Source organism: Lissotriton helveticus, chromosome 2_2 (assembly GCF_964261635.1).
Source record: "Lissotriton helveticus chromosome 2_2, aLisHel1.1, whole genome shotgun sequence".
Lineage (NCBI taxonomy): Eukaryota > Metazoa > Chordata > Amphibia > Caudata > Salamandridae > Lissotriton > Lissotriton helveticus.
The window spans coordinates 15,099,924-15,119,570 of record NC_136060.1 but is presented as its reverse complement, the minus strand read 5'-3'; the positions used below and the strand labels follow the sequence as shown (position 1 = coordinate 15,119,570).

General features: G+C 41.3%; 1 protein-coding gene across 2 annotated transcripts in view; it reads right to left on the bottom strand.

Annotated features, from left to right (window-relative positions):
* TENM3 (teneurin transmembrane protein 3) overlaps nt 1-19,140 on the bottom strand; it is a 1,441,545-nt gene extending 1,422,405 nt beyond the window's left edge. For both annotated transcript variants that reach the window (XM_078677989.1, XM_078677990.1), the window contains exon 1: nt 19,012-19,140. The gene's annotated coding sequence lies outside the window, so the exon portion shown is untranslated. The remainder of the gene's footprint in view (nt 1-19,011) is intronic.
* Nucleotides 19,141-19,647: the final 507 nt, after the last annotated feature.

The following is a 19,647-nucleotide window of genomic DNA, read 5'->3' as shown; positions in this document are numbered from 1 at the left end:
ATCACTCAGGACGGGACTATGCACAGTGTGTGGAACCCGAAACCAACATTAGATATGGTCTTTAGCTTTCCAAAGTGCCAACTGGGGCATGGTTGTTTCCAAAGTTATGCCATGTACCCTGTCATGTTGACCAGAGTGACCATTTAAGCATCAATTCTTTTTAACTCCTGAACAATTAAAACTGGTTTGTGACCATGGCCCCATTGTGATCAAAATCACAAATAGCAGTTTCTGAGTTTCCATCTCATATAGTTGTCATTAAGTAATGTAAACGGTGCTATGACGAAGAAAAATTTTAAGAAAATAAAAGCATGTGCTTTACATATTTCCCTCGTGCTCCGTGGGATTTTCTTTCTTTTTTACACTTGCATGCAGGTCAGGTCCCCATCATGCTATGCTTGCGTTTTCTTAATTTTATTTTTCTAAGACTTTAGACGCTGCGCGGGGTGAGGTCAAGACCCTCCATTGTTTTCTTTATCTTCTTGGTGTAGTGCCACCATGGGAGAGGAATTGGCCTAACGGCTAGGGCGCTCGACCTCGGACCTGGGGATCTGGGTTCGAGTCTTGGTAACGACGCCAAAACGTCCTGTGATTCTGGGCAAATCACTTAATCTCCCCGTGCCTAAAATGAAAGTAACTGGAAACGTAAAATGTAACGTAACTGGAAAAATATGTAAAGCGCTCTGATACCTGATTCGGTTCGGGTCTAGTTCGCGCTATATAAAACTCTGAAGAAAAAAAAAATTGTGGTCAGCTGTCCCGGCCTTCATTCTATCACTCTCATGAGTGATGATGGCAGGCAAAGGATACCCAGATATAGCAGAAACATTAAGTGCAAGACATAATGCTTTCTAAAATATACATAAGAGTTAGTCTGCTATCCCTAAAAACTGAACATCTCTTGGTAGTGTTACATATTGCGGAAAGGTTATCTTGAAATGACTGAGAGCCATTGCACTATTATCTTGAAACTGGTGTGATTTGAGGCTCACTTTAAATAACGGCCCTGCTGCTGCTTCAGGAGAGTGAACCAATTCATGAACATACTCTGTAATCCATGCCACTTCCAAGAATATTTTCCAGTGAGTAACCTACTTCTCAAAATACTTTCAGAAAGTAGGCCACTTCCTGAGTGTACTTTCCAGAAGTAGTCCACTTGCTTGAAGTAGTTCTGGGAAGTGGCTTGAATCCCACATACCTGCAGGTGCAGATACTATTGTGATCCATAAATGCAATCATTTCATGGCATCAGTTAAGTGTGAAGGTCAAGTAATGTGTTACTGCTATTCAAAGCTGTCCATCAAGAGCATATCAGGCGTAAGTATCATGTCACACATGTCCATGAACGGGACTACGAAAATTATTTTCCATTTTAGGAACAGATTTGACAATCTGGTTCTTCCTATCCGTCCTTCCTGTGTTATGGGCGTGTTCCACATACCTGTGACATTTTTTCTCTCTCTCCCAAAATGTTCATACATCATTTACAAACCACTCCCATCAAGAAAATACCAGCTGAGGCAAAAATGTATTTCGTCGTCCTACTCAATGATAACCCAAGATTCCACAGTCTTATTAACCCCTTTGACGCTCATGACGAACTCAGCTCGTCATGAGTTACGCCTCTCGTACACTCATGACGAGCTGAGCTCGTCATGAACCGCGTTTTTTTTTTTAAAACTCAGCGCACCGCGGGAATCTGCACCGCAAGCATGCGGTTAAAAGATTGAATACTTTGAAATGTTCAATAGAAAACATTGCTTTGTCAAACCATTTTTTTCTTAATTGGAATCGGATTTTGAGATCACCTTACTGACTGCAATCCATATGTTTGTTTCAAACATAGAAAAGATCCACCATTTCCGGGACACCTGGCAGCTTTATTAGTATGCAAGCATCTTAAAAACTGGCCAATTAAGTTCTAAATTCATGCAGTTTGGTCATTCTGTTCAGCAGGTGCTTTCTGTGGCAGAGTAGAATCCCGTATAGTACTAAATATTCAAAATGATACTTTTTAGTAATTTGAGGCATAACATTTTTAAAAGGGCTATTAATAGAAATACATCTGCATAAGTACAGCATCCCCTTTCCATGTCCGACTTTTTCCAAGTCATTTAACATCTCCCTAATTTTGGTGTATATATACACACACTACCTAAAAGAAGAAGGATCACAAGAAAACAACAGTCAGCACAAGAATCTGGATCCAAAAGGATACATTGAGCCACAAAGAAATGAAATATCCAAAAAGTGACTTAAAGGGATGGACTCACCAATGAACAAAAATATATCTCCTTCAGTGAGTCCATCTGTCGGAGTGTATAATGTGTAATATATATATATATATATATATATATATATATATATATATATATTATATATATATTGATAAATTTGGCGCTGTTGGACAAATCTTCACAAAACTTTCCCAAAAAAGTTTATCCACCTCGGCTCGGGGTGATCGGTTTTGCATGCCGAGTAAAAGAAAGGGCCCTAAAACACCTTTTCCCTCATGCATTTTCCTTAGGAAAATTAGACAATGTTGCAGGAAAAATGTTTGACCAGAATTACATAGAACTTGGCAGAATTCTAGATATTTGCACAGAAAGTGTGCTTTTTGAGATTTGGTGTAATTCTATTCAGTCTTTCAAAAGAAATTAAGGTACAACATGTATAAATGTCTGTTTCTGTAGGAAAAAGTGTTTTAAAAATGTGCTTTCTGATTAGTTTGGCCTGCTAGACTTTAACAAGACTGAACAATCTCAGAGGCCACAACATGAAGAAAAATGCAGTGGCTGCCATTACAGGACTTCTGATGCATTGTGCATGACCTCACACATCACGTCACTGATCACATCTGAATTTGATGGCGGTGCAAAATATACTTATGTCAGTTACATATCACTGGTGAATTTCACTGGTTTTGTGTTTTTTTAAAAGGTAGTTCTTTTTCAGTGGATCTCCAATGCTTTCTTAAATGCAAGTTAATATCTTACGACTTTACTGATGTATAACTTCATATTAACATTTTAGTTTTTTCAGTGGAAAAATCATATATATATTTTTTTACTGAAAAACAAAGGTTAAAAATGACATTATAGCAATAAAAAAACTAAATATAGTAGTTGTAGTTTAGTCAACTAACTTTTACCCCATCATGCACTGCTTATGCCCTTTCATAATACATCACTCAGAACGTGTTAAATGACACTAAGCTTTCATGTCCAGCACCCTCACCAATCTTATAGACAATCTCTCCATCTCGGGTATATCTTGGTACAACCGTAGTCATGACACCATCAGACTGCAGACTAAGAAGTGTAAAAAGAAAAAGAAAAAAAAAATCCAAGACAGCAGACTTTTTAGATCTATGCAACCAGGGTCTGGAAAAACATACCCATATCAATTAGCACAGCCCCAAAGGTGTTCCAATTTAGGAAAGAGTTAAAGGCTCACCTCTTTAAAGAAGACTACAACACAATGCATTAACCATCCACAAACCAGCTTGTTGATTTTATGCTTGGTTTTTGCCATGTACAGCACTCCACTGCCTTTTCACTATGTTTGCACTATAGAAATACCATACACACGTATTTCATTTGCACACCCACAGTGGCACAGTCAGCCCTCTTTTAGGCCCTAGTACTGTCACTAGCCTAAAGCCCTGACTGCCAGCCTGATTAGTGTTTTTAGTAACAAAGAGCCTTGTAATTTTACTTGGTTACCAGTGGATCCAGGGTGCTCAAAGCAGTAACAATTTGCCATTACTGAGTTGTAGGCTCAAGTCTGCTATGAAATGTTTGATCTTTAAAACATTTATTAATGGTTATGAAAAAGAAACACAAATTATGGAGGAAAAAGACGAGTCTGCCACAATCCCTACAGAACCTGCTATTTGCATGTGGTTTCCCATCCAAGAACTAACCAATCCCACCCTGAAGAAACTGTTACACATGCTAGATTTACAATTTTTTTCTATAAACAGAAATTCACACAAAAAAATGTAAAGTGACATTACCATTAGGTAAGGTAAAAAGCTCTTAACATATGTTAAATAAAGGTTAAAGTGACATTATAGTTAGGTGTTAAAATAACACCAAAATATATGATTAAAATCGTGCAAATCCACTAACTTTCACCAGGTATATAGTTCAGTGAGCTAGCTATAACTAGTGCCCCCAATCATGCTGTACTCAGAACCTCACATATTACACCAATCACCACATGTTAAATGACACCATTGATCACATATTTTATGAAATCACTCATGACATCATTTAAGATACTTCTAATCACATTACTCCATAAACCCTTAGATCATTTTAAAGAACTAATTAGGAAGTAAATTGTCTTTGGATTTTTCAGTGGAAATATATATATATTTCACACATATCTAAATACACTTACACGATGCAGCCCCAATGTTTGCATACAGGAGCACTAGCAGAGACAGTAATCATTGAATGCATACACTGGGTAATTTGAAAAGAAAACTTTCAAAGAAAAAATTTATGTGATTTGTAGGTGATGTTGCATTCACTGCAGAACTATCTCAGATCCTCGGAGAACAAGCTATCTCAAAGTGGGCAGGTGCTCATAGATTCGGTTTTACCTTGATAGGACAACAGGGCTGGGAGAATGCAGCTCCTGTGGCTAAAACAGGCAACAGTTTTTTCACTGAGCTCGTCTTTTATATTTAATAAACGAGCACAGTGATTGCCTGGGAAAAATCCTCGTCTAATCTTGACTTTATCATTCTTGCAGGAGGGGGAGACTGGTAGCATATTTGCCCCTCAGGAGTCATTGAAGAAATTTGTGTTACAAATTTAAGACAGGCATTTTCCAATTCATCGGTGTGATGTTGTTCGAATTCTGCATATTGCAAAGGAACAGAGGACAACATATGATTGAGAGCTCAAATGTATTTTAATGACATCATTTCCTATATACTGTGGATTCATAAATGTAAGAGATGAACATTATTTCCTTCTATAAGTATTTGCAATAAAAAAAATACATTTTGTGTTTTGTATCCAATGATGTGCTGAGAACCCTATTTATGTACCAGCTGTGTGCATGCAATTAAAACGAATATTTCTCGTTTCATTTTGCTGTGATATAATTAAAATTGATTGATAGGCTGAATGGTAACGAGATCATTTCTCTGAAAATTAGCTCATTTTTATTAATTTATGCCACCACCAATCGATTTAAAAGGAGCTTTTTGAAATTGGAAAAGTGCTTTATGAATCATGAAATGAATGAATGAAGAGGACGTCAAATGCAGCATTTGTTGATAAATATGCAGAACGTCTCTCTTCACAGTGGACGGTTTGTCATGTTTACATGAAATCAATAGACATGTGCATGAAGATAAAAAGACTTATGGGTAAATATCATGCGTCACTTAAGTATGTATAAAATACAAGGATAAATCTTCGGGACATTTGCCACAGATGAATTTAAAAACAGCGGTGCCGGCAGCTTTATAAATTCTTACTATCTGGATGAAGTTTTTTCAGAAAATAGATTTGAATGACCAACAAGAAGAACAGCGTTGAAAGTATTAATCAATTGCCTTACTGTATCCCTTTTATTAAAAACGACCTCTACTATGCAGACATAGTGGTAGATGCTCTCCGCATATGGTGGCAGAGTTATTATGGGGCAAAACAAGCAGTTCTTCATTAAGGAATCCAATTGCCACAGTTCTGTATACAGATTTTAGAGGCATCAAAGTACTGCTGGTCAAGAGACTAATAACTCCATGATCACACTTCACACAGACTTAAGTAAACAAGAACTACAATATACCGAAGTATATGATATAGAAATGACTCTCTCTATGTCATCTGGAGGAAGGAAGGTCAACTGGTGGTCCGAGCGTCAGAACTTTACTGAACTTAGAGTCCGTCTTTGCACGGATCCTGTGTTCTTTTTTAGGTCATCAATTGTTTGCTCAATAGTACTGTCACTAAACAAAGTCATCAGCTCTGGTACCTTAGATCTCAGTCTCATCACAATGATTTGATATCCACAAAATATTTCCATATAACCTATACATATTTTTGGGCATTTGTCCCATAGATGTTATGTTTTTTGTACATGAACTACTTAATAGAATGTTTGTGCCTAATCTCAAAAGCTTTGTGATGCTTAACCACATTAGAATATTTTGTCTACTATTTCTTTTCTTTTTTACTCACTGCCTCTGATCGTGCAATCTCTGTCCAGGCTTGAAACCCCCGCTGTTCTAACAGTGGTAAGGTACATTTTTCGGGGTTCTAAGTTTGTCTATTTAGAAGAATTCAATCAAGGATGGCGAAACACACACACATTCACCCATACATACACACACACACAATTGTGTTCCTGGTTTTCATCTGAACATGGAGTAGACCGAATGGCATTTTGTGTGACACTAGAAGGATGTCATACTGACTAATAAAACGTTAACCTTAAATGTGGTAAAATGATATATTTGTGATCCTTATTCCTTGCAGTTTCAGAGCTGCCGATGCCCTGCATACTGGTGTGGTTTATTGAAACGTTTGATATAGTGTTAGCCTCATCTATGCATGCGACAAGGCTGTCAAGTAGGGAAGGAACAATGTCTACACGTCAAATGACTTTGTTTACAAACAGGTTAGAAACTACAGAACAGTACTAATGAAGGCACACCAGGGCACTACAGGGGGGGAGTTTTTTGATTAGTGGGCCATAAAAGTTCTTAATGATGTCACGTTGTATTGGCATGTCCACCTACTATCCCCCAATGTACAACTAAATACCGAGGGCAGATAATAAATAGTAATTTCCCAACAAAATGTGTGCTATGCAAACAGCTGACCTTAGCCTGGTCCGAACAGCTTTCCAACCCCAATCACTGAGCTTTAACTCAATGAACAGAACCCCAGTGTATGAAACCCTTTAATCAGTCGCACCCATTGCATTTTCTAAAACAACTAGAAACCCTGGGATTAGTAGTCTCAAAACAGGCTCTGTTTAACTGTTCTTTTTTGCAGGGGATATCTGCAGCCGGATGAGCTAATGTATCAAAATACAGCACAACAGTGAAGCACTGGCATAGACCAAGAAAACAGGAGATTAATTTGGAGTAGGTCTTGGAATTGGTCTTGGCTGTACGTGTTACAACTTTAACCTCTCTCCAGGAGTCTCAGAAATATGGCAGTCTTTGTTGCATCGGTAGAAAGGACACACACTGCAGTGGTATAACGCACAAACAACTCCATTCAGAGACTTCTTTTTCCGAGAGCACAACAGGACTGCAAGAAAAATATGTGTCCTAAACACTCATTTCCGACTAGAGAGTAGGCAACATATTATTAACAAAGCCTGCAATGGAAAGAAAACAAAATAAAAATACAATATGCAGTAATGGGTCAGAGATGCGTACACAAAAGACAACACTACATTTTACCCTTACAAGCAGATCTGGAAGCAAAAACAACGGAGCCAATTAAATGTCGGTTAGAGTGCACATAACATGCAGAGCCAGAAATGTCACGGGTAAAACAATGCGACATTCCTGTACTACTTGAATGCAAAACTATAAATCTAAAACCCTGTTTTGTACTCCCAATCCCGTCAGATGCTGATATCAATTTGCCATAAAAGCAGATTCTTGAAATAATGAAAAAATTTTTTTTTTATAACGTGTTAAACTATACTTGTGATGGCTCAAAGTGCAGTAAATGAAACGTGTTAACATGGCCCAATGTAATCTTTCTATGTTCTTGTTTCACTCAAAAAACGTACCAAAGTAAAAAGAATACTGTTTGAGGAAGCTTTTTACTCTACTCTATATCCCCAATGCTTCCATCTGTAGGAGTCTACATGCCCTCGATGGTGTATGCTTTACATCACCTTACCATAATCTTTTTAATATCTTGAATAAAAAAGAAAATGTTATGTTCTTAAATTGTAGACACACAGAATATGAAGTCTGGGAAGCACAGAAGGTGCCCATCTTCAAATGACGCTCGCTTTACTTGGTCTCCATTTTACTCTTTATTTTATATCTCCAATTGTTTTGGTGGCGAGTCACAATATTGACGTTTTAATATCAACCCACAATAGAATTGCCTATATATCCAGATGTCGATAGTAACAGTACATCTATAACTCCCTATACATGCTTACATTGATGATGTAGTGGTAATCAATTTCGTGGAGTCGATATATGTGCAGGTCAATATTATTGATCTCAATATCCTGACAAGCAACTATTGTGCCAGTCTCAGTCCTTTCTTTTCAGGTGTGCTCACTGTGTTTGCCTTTACTATCAGATTCATTTCTATGCCCTCCCTCAAGCAAATAGTGACCTGAGTTACATCAGAGCCTCTTTCCCAAGTTATTCCTTGAAAATACCTAGCTAATAGCTTAGAAGCTCACAGCCCACTTGGACCAAGAACTCCAAAATGCAGATCACTAGAGCTGTAAGGGCTATAACATCCCACCAGGGATTTTAATTAACCCCTCGTCCCTCTCAAATTGAGAGAGATTTTGTTTGTGCCTCTTTAACGTGGCACCTCTATGCGTGTTTTAGATGGGGCTGAAAATGTTTCGTCTTAAATTGCTTTCTGAAAATTACCATTACAGTTCCACTGTTGTCTTGATCATTATTTTTTAAAGAGTTTTTTGGGTGGACTTGTGTGTCAAATAACACCGAGATTATATGCATTATCCTGATTGTATGCAATTGTACAGTGCTCCAGAAGCCCTTTTGGAAAGGTGTATTCTACAAAATGCATTTAAATTATCATAATACATATTTACCTCTTGTTCCAGGATTACTATGCTTTTCAAAATCATGTGCCCCTTGTACATATGTGGGTCTGCTCTCAGACAGTTTGTACTGCTTCATTTTTATGACCTTTGCTTGGAAACTCTAATTTGCTTTTAGCCTTCTGCACAACTGGCATAGCCTCCCAGCTATTTAGAGAGTTACACAAAGAATGAATGTGGACTTCCGCAGTGTGAAGTTCCACAAGGAATAGCCAACCACAGAGCAGGCTGTAGTTGCCAAAATTATCAAAAATGAATGGATTAAGAATGTTTTCATTGAAAAAAAGGGACTCAGAGTGCATTAAGGTCCATCATACATGATCCCACACAATAGATACAGGAAAGGGAGTATGCAGTTCCTATCGGGATATGTGATTCTACTCAGGTTAGACAAGTTCTAAAGAGTCAGTATGGAGCGGGACTATTTAGGAACAAGTGTTCTCACACACCTATATAGGTGTCAAGCTTCATCATCGGGCTTTAGCTCCACTTCGGGTCAGTGCTGCAATGCCCAATGGGCACCCTCAATAGAAGCTCTTTACAGGATGCCTTTTAATAAGTCGTCTGTGAAGGATAGGTTTGTGGGTCTGGGTGTAGATGGCTGCAGTCACTCTAAAGCAAGATCCTCTTATGTCTACAGACTCCACACTTTAAAGGTAGAGATAGAGAGCACAACACACTCTTAAACAACTCTGCGGCGCAGCTGGAGAACAATTCAGATGGTATAAGAACTAGCTTTCAATCTGAAGGGATTTCTCAGCCCACCAAACTCGGATTCGTGAATAGATATATTAACTAAATATCAACTAATTCAGGCTGCACATAACATTATGTCGACACCAAGGAAGCAAAACGCACTGTGACCCATCACTTTTCAGCCCACCTATGAACCATCGCTTTCCAGTCCGTCTCATAATCCACACCACCATTGCACCATCAATCACCTTGACACACATTTGTCTCTTTAGATTTTAATGTATGAATGCATGTACTGTGCGCTGGCACATAACTACCTACTCACAAAAAAACAGTGAAAAAAATAAACAAAATAAACATTCTGAATCTTTGATCCCTGACAATGGCCTTGAATTCTACGCCACAAAAGAACCAACACATCTGTGATTCAGGGTTTTTGCTGATATAACTATCTAATTTTGTGCGGCTGTCAGCAGGCCCATCTTCTGCAGCATGCCAGTACTATTGCACATTAAATCCACGGCACCATAATGATCATGATTTGTTAATGTAATACATCAAACAACAAACTAAAACACACTCCACTGCAGCAGGCCTGGTAGCTGGCAATTCACTTAGCACTCCATTTACGAAAAAGGCAGTGATGTAACTAACCATGAAGTGTCTGGAGTTAAAATGTCTGTATTTCTGATACAAGGCAGTATTAAGCTCGGTAATGAGTGAATAACAACAGAATGATCAGCACTGAGCTACGTTAAATTTAGGAAGGACAAAACACTGGCGTAAAAGACCTATCCCATGTTCACTAAATGTTGCACTTTTATTTTAATTTTTTTGAGCAATCCACCTATCCTTAATTTTTAAGTGCACGAGTAAATTTTCTCTCAGCCCCTTTACTCCGTCTCTTTCTTCCATCACTGCAGACAGATATCATTCACATTTGGTGCTTTAGCGTGCTTCCCGTTGGCCCCATAAAGATTCTTTACCCTGGTTTCTCCTACCTCTCCTGGCACAGTTTGTAAGGGAAATGCAAATCACACTGTGCATCACCTGTTAGTAATTTTGTTTTTATGAAAATCTAAAAATCCTAAAACGAGGATACATGTGGTCATATTATTCCCTTTGCTTTCTGATATTTACAATGAAATGTTACCACTATAAACCGATAGCACAAAGAATGCACTATAACTACAGGCTTGAAATAAAACCAACCACTACCCTAAAAATACCTAGTAGCTAGGATGAAACTGCAAAACCAAATGGTGAACCATTTGAAAGTATCTTATTATTGATAAATAGCGACCCCACAAAGATTGGTGTCTGATAAAAGTTGTGACAAATGACAATATGCAGTCACTCTATGCCCCATAAAAACTACAAAACATAGAAACCGATGGCAGGAAATGGCTTGTTGCTTTAATGAATGGCATTGTTTCTGCAGATCTCACCCCATAACAGCTTGCTTATGAAACTCTAACTCAAATGTGCATTACAAGATTTGTGGACTGCTGGTCATCGTATGAAAACCGTCGCTGCTGGGTGCATAAGATCATCCAGTCCTGGAAAACGTACAATTAATTAAAAAAAAGCCCTTTAAAGGCACATACACTTTCATGCCTAGCATATGTCAGAGATATTCTCCAACATGCCAAAGAAGTGGTGTCAGTCTAAGCAGTGGCCTCCACACCAACCAATCATAAGTTCAAAAACTCCCAAGCATATATCAGTTTCATTTGACAGAAACACCACTGGACTCTTGCTCAGTGCTTTAGATGGGGATTCGAAATGCACTCAATTCACTGGAACACAGTGGTATGCCCCATGCTTCAAGTTGATAGATTATGCCCCCACCCCAACCTCATCCCCCAGGTGATCTCTGGCTTCCACGATGTAGAAGCTGCTCGGAGTCCATGCATGGTCCTTGGATATGGAGAACACTCAAACTAATTGTAAAAGTTGAAGTAAACTACAGGCACGGTGTTAAGAAATCGTCTGAAACAACTTTCCAAACGTACATATAATTCAACTTTCTGTGCAGCAAAGGGATCTTTACTTGAAATAATATAACAAGGCGCTACTACCTCTATCAATGACTCTTCACTCACAAGACTCAAGTAACCAAAATAAGGCATGCCTCTCTTTATACAACCCTCAAATGAATTAACACAATCCTTATGGTCAAAAAAGGGAACACGGAGGGACTGGTATCTCCAAGTCACAATTTCCCTGCTTTCTTCACTTTTCGCTCAGTCTTCCTACACAGTGAGAAAGCGTAGGTACGCTGGCTGTGGAGAATAGGGCTATCATGTGCGGAGTTGATGCACAGTGTTGCTCTCAAGCGGGTTTTCTAAATGTGTTTCTAGGTAATAATTCCTTGACGTCATCAGATGGTCAGTGTAAAGTCATACCTACCGCAGCATTGACTATTCCTCAATTTTGCAATGCATCTAGAGATTCAAACTTTTTAAGCAGCGATGTAAAAGTGGAAAGTGAGCCCCTGAGTAAGAGAGACATAATAGAACTGCGCAACAAGATGCTTCATTGGTTCATGCACACACCTGCAACAAAGGGCAAGCCCTTTCCCTAGCTCTGTCCATGGACTCCTTCCAGTGCTGGGTGGTTTTAGACATGCCAAGGCATATACTCTGGTTTCTCCACTACTTCCCAGCTGTTCAAACAGCACTCTTCGTTTCCGCTCACTCCACCGTTCGACTGAACAGCGAGACGTGACTTGGAAGATTCTCACGGCTCAGGATTTTTTTCCCTTTTAAGCTGGGTGGTAGCTGGCAGCGGCGGCGGGATCATGCAGGGAAGAATAGGGCGCACCACACCGGCAGCCTTGCCTGCACATCAATCCAGGTATGGCATCCCGCTCCAGGCAGGAACAAACAAAGCAAAGGCACAAAGCAAAGGCACTGACATGGTGTATGGAGCTTGTCATTTGAAACTGTAAAGGATTTTTGAGGGGGAAAAAAACAGCAATGCAGAGGGATCTTTGACAAACGCATTTTTAATATAAAAGGTGATAAACATTGTGAACATAAAATGTTCTCTTGCAGACAGCAACGACCAAATTTAGGGGTAAATCAATGCGCCTGAAGGAAGCATTTAATATTCTATTACACTGGACAAGTTATTCAAAAATGCATTCTGAATATAAAACAATTTTCTATGGTATAGTTTGGTGTCACTTTGTTCTGAATAAGCAATCTGAGTGTTAGCTTACAATGCAAATGTGTCACAGCGAGGTAAAGTGACTAGTCCAGGATCACACAATTTGGTCAAGTGGTGAAGCAGTGCTTAGAATGCTAACTACCCACTTGCACAGTCGACAAAACAAGCCAGCCGCTAGACCACATCTCCTGCTTCTCCTTCAATAAGAACTAGTATGCACATTGTGATGATTAGAGCAGAGTGTCCTGCCTTTGGCACATGTTTAAGGCTGTAGATATATGAAGAATGAATGAAACGTCATGAATAAAATGCCCTCGATGTTGAAACCATACACACACATTAGACGTCAAAACAGCCCAGGCTCATTAAAGCAACACTTTGGTTAAGTTTGGATATACAATAATGTCCTTTCCTGGATCATGTATGTGAGGTAGGGTCAAGAGAGGATATAACACTTCAGGCAACATCTAAGTAAAGAGCTTGTGCGGAAGCTTCACTTCCTGCCTTATCCACCTTAGACCTCATCTGGTGAGCATCCGCTCAAGAGCCCACTTCTCAAAAACCAAGAGATCGCAAGATTTGGTTACAGCGAGATCTGTTCACCATCACCAGTTAAATCCGTACATTTCAAAGTCTGACCCTTGAATTAATTTTCCTCAAAACCTATTCTGGTCAGGTTTTCAGTATTTTGGGAAAAGTGAACTCCTACATTGGAGCTAGACTGAAGCCTAAATGCACGGAAGACCTTTCAGGGGGAATATACCAATGATCGTTTGTGACTTCACTCAGAAACCATACATGCATAACACACCACGCGAAAAGATTTAACACGCCGGCTGAGCGAACCGTACAGCTGGATAAATATATTCTCGCCACACGATGTGCAGGGAATTAGCTGACGGGGTTTTGCAGAGAAATCACTCTGCCATGGCTAGCAGGTTCCTTCATTTGTCACTCCCTACCGGAACCTTGGCACAGCAGACCTAAAAAGAGCTCCCTTGCACGAAGCAGATGTTTATGCAACGCGTGCGCCATGTGTGAGCCTCTGCTGCCAACAGGCTAGATAAATGAAGAGTGACCCATGCCATTGTTATTGCATTTCAGAAACAACATTCAGCTATGTGCTGCATCCAGCCTCATCGGAAAGCCATTAATTAGGACACACTAATTAAGGTACTCATGGTGGTGTATTATTTTACAATTAGGCATGTATTGATGAGGTGTTCTTGTACATCGATGGAATGTAATAAGTGGTACTACTACTTGTTTTGTCTTTTACAGTTAATATTTTACATCAATATTTCTACTGTTGAGACAAAGCACCGAGTGAAATATGCTTAGGTTGTAGAAAAACTCTGTAGTTAGTAGAGGGAACAATGTTCTACGTCGTGCTTTCAAACATACTGCAGAATGATCTGAGCAACAAACACTAAGATTTTAACTGTTGACTTCTCCATTCTAGAAGTTAATCAAATCTTGCATGCAAATTTCAAGCAAATTATTTATTAGTGTATGAAACGAAGGTTAAAATCTGTGTTAAATTAATAGCTCATGTGCACTCACCTTTCACTACTTAAAAGTCAAATGTGTTCTGACCCAGAACCTTCTGTACTCACCTAAAGCTCGCCAACTTTGCCATGCCGAACCACAGGTCACTGGTACCAAGACTAAAAATAGTGCCAAAGCAGCAAATGGGACTTGGTTTTGCTAGCGTCTCTCAGATTCAAAAGCTCAGCCAGCACTCCAAGACCGCAGAGATCCCACCTCCACCTTCATATGATGCGTGAAGCCACCAGGGTTTATGACGGCCAGCCCCACGTATCTGGCAAACATCTACGATCTCCCCTTTATAATGGAAAAGGGATGACATACATATGCTGATGACACCAAATTTACTCTCTCTGCCTAGGAGATCCTAAACAAAGAAATAACAATGGAGTACGGGTAGAAGCCCAGCTAATCACACCCTAATACTTGTTAGTAACCATCACAAAGGTGAACCAAAACATCTCCACCGCTCTCCAACCACAGGAAGCACTTCAAGAGAAATGGAGTAGATATCATATCTATGAGAGATGTCTTTTGTTGCAACTTCCTACTTAATGATCTGGATGTTCTATGATATGACTTCGAGTGGTTTGTTCTTGATGGTATCAGCATATTTCAATCAAGCCCGTATGTTACTACAACAGAAATACTACAGAGGAACTGACTAGGCTGGCACTCGCCGAAAAAGCGCTTCGACACCTCGTCAGGGGTAGTATGCGCTATATAAATGCATTTACAATACAATACAATATACTTCACAGAGGTCTAAGAAAAAGGTTCATTAAAAAGCCCCCTAAAATACAAAATTCCGCATGGTGCCATTTCCACACAAAACATGCTTATCCTTTAGTCCATGTTAATTTAATGTTGTGCGTCCAATAACACCACCAACTCAACACAAATGTATTTTAAGTGCACATAGAAACAAACATACAATACAGGTCAATCACTGAGAATATAACATTACTCTATCTTCGTAATATTCAACTGTTTACCATAAAATGTTCAAGTAGCAATGCACATATTTTGGTGCTGAGATAGAACTATCAGGCACCACAAACGAGGAAAGAGCAAAACTTTCACATAAGCCTGTTTCTTCAGCTTCCCCGAGTGCCCTCTCATTTACAACCATACTTATCAGCAGCATTTAGTTTCAAAGCGCTTGGCTACCCAAGAGTTGTAGCCTTCTGTATATCACTCTGTAGTATATTGTGATGAATATGATGGTAGAGCTCGTTTTTCTGGGACTCTTTCCATTGTGTGGACAAAAGGGCTAGTTTGTACCCGATATTGATGCCCGAAATACAATAAATTTTAGGCAGGTGTTTAATGAGTGAGATATTGAGATACATAATCAATGGCATACTCTTCAGCCCAAACTAGCATCACGCTGGGGTCCTAAAGACCGCTTGGAGAAAACAACAGCTAAGCAGACAATGTTACTTGTACTGAAAGAGACAGTACATAAACTCCACCGAGATTAGTTGCAGCAGCAGAGTAAATGCTCTTTATCTACCTCCCTTCTCCGTGCATGGGTTTGGGATACTTGCATGGAAAGCAGGTTAAAAGGTCTTGCTGTAGGATTAAGGGTTCTCGCCTTGTGACTTAGCTGTAAATATAGTGAGTGATGCCTGTAAGCGATTTCTCAGTTTAATCATCCATCTTTGGAGGTGGGCAGAGTGCAGAACCATGTTTGACATCAGAAGGTGATGCATGGTGCCCCAGCAAACACACACGCAAGACGAGTGGCAGAAAACACTTTACTGCACTACATGGCATGCACATTAATGCTTCTACTGCTAGCCACTGCAGCATCTAAAGCCACCAGCAGTAAAAACGTAGAGGCAGGGTTTTGGTGGGACTCGGTGTAGCGGGCAACAGGCAAGATTTTATTTCTTTAGCCCATTGCTTCTTACTACTTCCAACATGCTACCAGCACTTAGAAGCTCAATAAAGTGGATAAGTGACTGGGAAGTGAGAGGCCAGCTTCAGCGGGCACGGCTACAGAAAGTCAAGTGCCGCACCCACCAGGGTACAGAAGGCTACTACAGAACTCGGCTCAGTGGTGACGGTCAGACATTTCATGCACATGCACTTAAAGCATAGAAAGCCAGCCGAGTATTGTATTCATGTTAATGTATTTATTTATCTGGCGCAAGAAGAAAATGTACTTGAAAACTGATTTTCTCTTGTTTTACTTATAGACAAAATGAGAAGAGGGATTCTCTGAAAAAAGGTTTAAAAAAACCTGCAGTCATTCCAATCCTTTTGTGAAAGTGAAACCAGCCACAAAACTTGAATTTTACAGCGCAGAGCGAATCTGTGAACAAAATTGAAAGGGCTGGCAGCATCACTGGCCCCGTGCAATCATCTCTACGCCACAGATTCTATGTATCAGAAAAAGAGGTCAAGAAGAGGCCAGGAGCGCGAGCCTCGCTAGCTGCCTGCACCGTGTAGCACCTCAAACCATGCCAAGCTTGCCTAATGATTTAGTGCCAAACAGCCTGAAAATGTGGGGCAAATGTTGGCAGAATTGTGGGCACCTGCTACCATCCTGTAGGTCTTCGGAGTAGCACTGGTAGCAGGATTCACTTTTTAATTGAAGCTTTTTTGTTTGAAATGCCTTCCAATTATTATTGGCAACTTCTAATGTTTACTGGATACAAAATTCTCCGAAATAAGTGCCTTGGCAGAATCTGACTGAAAGGCCTCTGAAAGGAAAGAACGCCATCAAAGTCAGAAAAAGTTGAGAGCTAAGAAGTTTTAGTGGCTCGGATAAATGCAGTAGAGGGTAAAATAAATCTAGCACCCAATGCCAAGCTGCCATGCGTCCCTCTCCTGCCATACAACACGACAGAAGGTCACCAGGCACGATGAAATAGCCACGATCAAGCCCCGGAAACAATGAGCAGAGCGCAAACTGTGATCGACTTGTGCCCTGCGACTGGCTGCGCACTGCAAACATACACATCATCACACTCTGCACTGTCCTCGCAGCACAACTCTTGTGTGCACACGGATGTGCTGCTTTCTGTCACATTTACTGCTTCGTGCAACTGGGCCCATGTGTGTTCCAAAAAAATACACACCACGTACAAGAGGCGGGGAGATCACCCAGACTCCTGTATAGTTAGCAATTTAAGATACTCAAAGGAGTCACAAAGGTTCACAAAAGAATGCATCAAGTTCACAAAAAGTCGCAAAAACTTAAAGAACGTCATAATGAACTCGTCTTTCATGAAAGATTTACCCTAAATAGATTAATCACTAAGGGCAGCTAATTATAATGGGGGGGGGGAAAGCATGAACCGGGCTGCAAATGTGTCAGACGTATTTCAGCACCTCGAAATTTAAATAAATAGTTCTAGTGCGTATTTGTCAAAGGTGGGGGGTCTCCGACTGCATATTAAAAGGCTGGTTGCAATAATCCTAAACTTAAATATATACTATGAAATATAATGCAATGGGCTGATCGTGTGTAAGAGAGGGAAATATAGATTTGGATGTGCAAAAATGGCAGGTGCAACGCTACTTTTGTTGCTTCGCGGTCTATAAAATAAAGAACTCTTTTAGGGCAATTTTCCTTAAGATGTTCTATAACTAGGGTTATAGGCGACTGGAACACACATCCAGTTAACCGGGTAGTTGCATTTTATCCTGTGTGATGGCAACGGAAAGAGTGCAAGATAAGTGGAGATGCTCAGACGTACGCCACAAGAAACCCGTTCAAAAATAGGTCCGACGTTGCTGCACTGACACGTAAAACTTTATAATGTTTTTGTTTAAAAGGGTATCTACAAAAAGTTAGAGAATGTATCTGAATGTCTGTATGGTGCTTCATTTTGAGTTGACCACGTACCCAATTTATTTGGTAGATACGATCTCGGACATCAAAGTTAAGGAAGCGGAACGATGAAAACTTGCTGCCGACAAGGTGATGGTAAAGTTTGAGATACTTTGAATAAAATGCACGCGGGAGACGCTCTTTGAGTGACCCAACGCCTGTGCTCTAGCGGCAGCGGCCGGGAAGCACGAGCAGTGACCCGGGAGGATGCTGGGGAGAGACACTGGGATGTTGTCCGTCCACCTGCTGCAGCATCACGGGGAAGCAGGAAGCAATGGTTGGCTGGACAGGGGTCTTCGCCTCGGCTGCACCCGTGCGGGGGGAGGCGCAGGGCACAGGGTTGAGCAGGAGGGCAGAGGGCTTAGTCCGGGGCTGGATCTCACTTGGGCAACCCAGCTCGCCGCTGCCCGCTCGGCGGGGACCCGCTGGACTCGCAGATGCAGTACCAAGACCCGTCTTCCATCCCGGGAGTGCGGGCATTAAACGTGCCCTCCAGTGAAGGGTAGCACGGCTAGTGGGCACTGCGGTGGAAGACTCGACTTCGCAACATACAAAAGTATGTTCGTATTAAGGGGGGAGACTTTTACAGCTCGCGTGCGCACGTGCATGTTTCAGGGACATATTGTGGTAAATATAACACGTTAGGAAATTGTAAAGCGCCTCGACACCCGTTATGTTTCTACATCACGCTACATAAGACAGTGTAAATAAATAGAGACACGTGTGTGTGTGAAGGTTATAGTCTGTACAAGTTACCGTAACCCCGGGATGAACTGCTCTCGGTTTAAAAGGGGGCAGGTTGACCAGGGGCAAACTCATTTCCATGCAGCTGGAAGTCAGGTGATCTCCACCCCCTTGAAAGAAGTGACCCTCGGCGCCAGTGTGCACGTCCCGGGCACGATCAATGAAGGAAGCAGAACAGATGACAAATCAGCACCCACCTGCTCAGCTGTGGCTCCCCATAAGACTGGCTGCATGGCTGGGGGGTCCTGGTGCTGTGCGCCCTGATCCGGTGCAGTGCAATATCCTGGCGAGCCGGGCCGCATCCTCCCGCCACCTGTGCGTGCTGGGCTTGGGGCTTTGCGGGCAGGACAGCTCCGTGTCTTCGCCTCGCACGGCGGCAGTGTTGGAGCAGCAGCACTCTCAGCAGCCCGCGCGCTCGCGCACACGGGGGAGGAGCACACCGCGCGCGCGCACGAGCCCGTTCCGCCTCCTGCTCCGTGCAGCAGCGGCGGCGCGTGACAGGGAGGGTGCCTCCGCGGTTCAGCCGTGAGCCGTGCGCCAGGGGATGCCGCTGCGACTGGGGGAGAGCGGGGGACGCGTAGTAACATAACGACGGGGGCAGCGGAGACCTGGACGAATCCGTGCAGTTCAATCAGGGGAACAGGAGGGCAGTGAGTAGAAACAGCCTAAATGCTTTGTTTTTCCGAACACAACCGACAGCGGGTTTCGTTCCCAGCCATCGTGGGTTTCATTCAACCTTGGACGAGTCTCCCGGATGAACGTTCAGTGCCCCTGTCTCTTCAACCTAGACATTCAAAGGAGTCTTGGCCGGCAGCAGTTACACACCTGCTGCA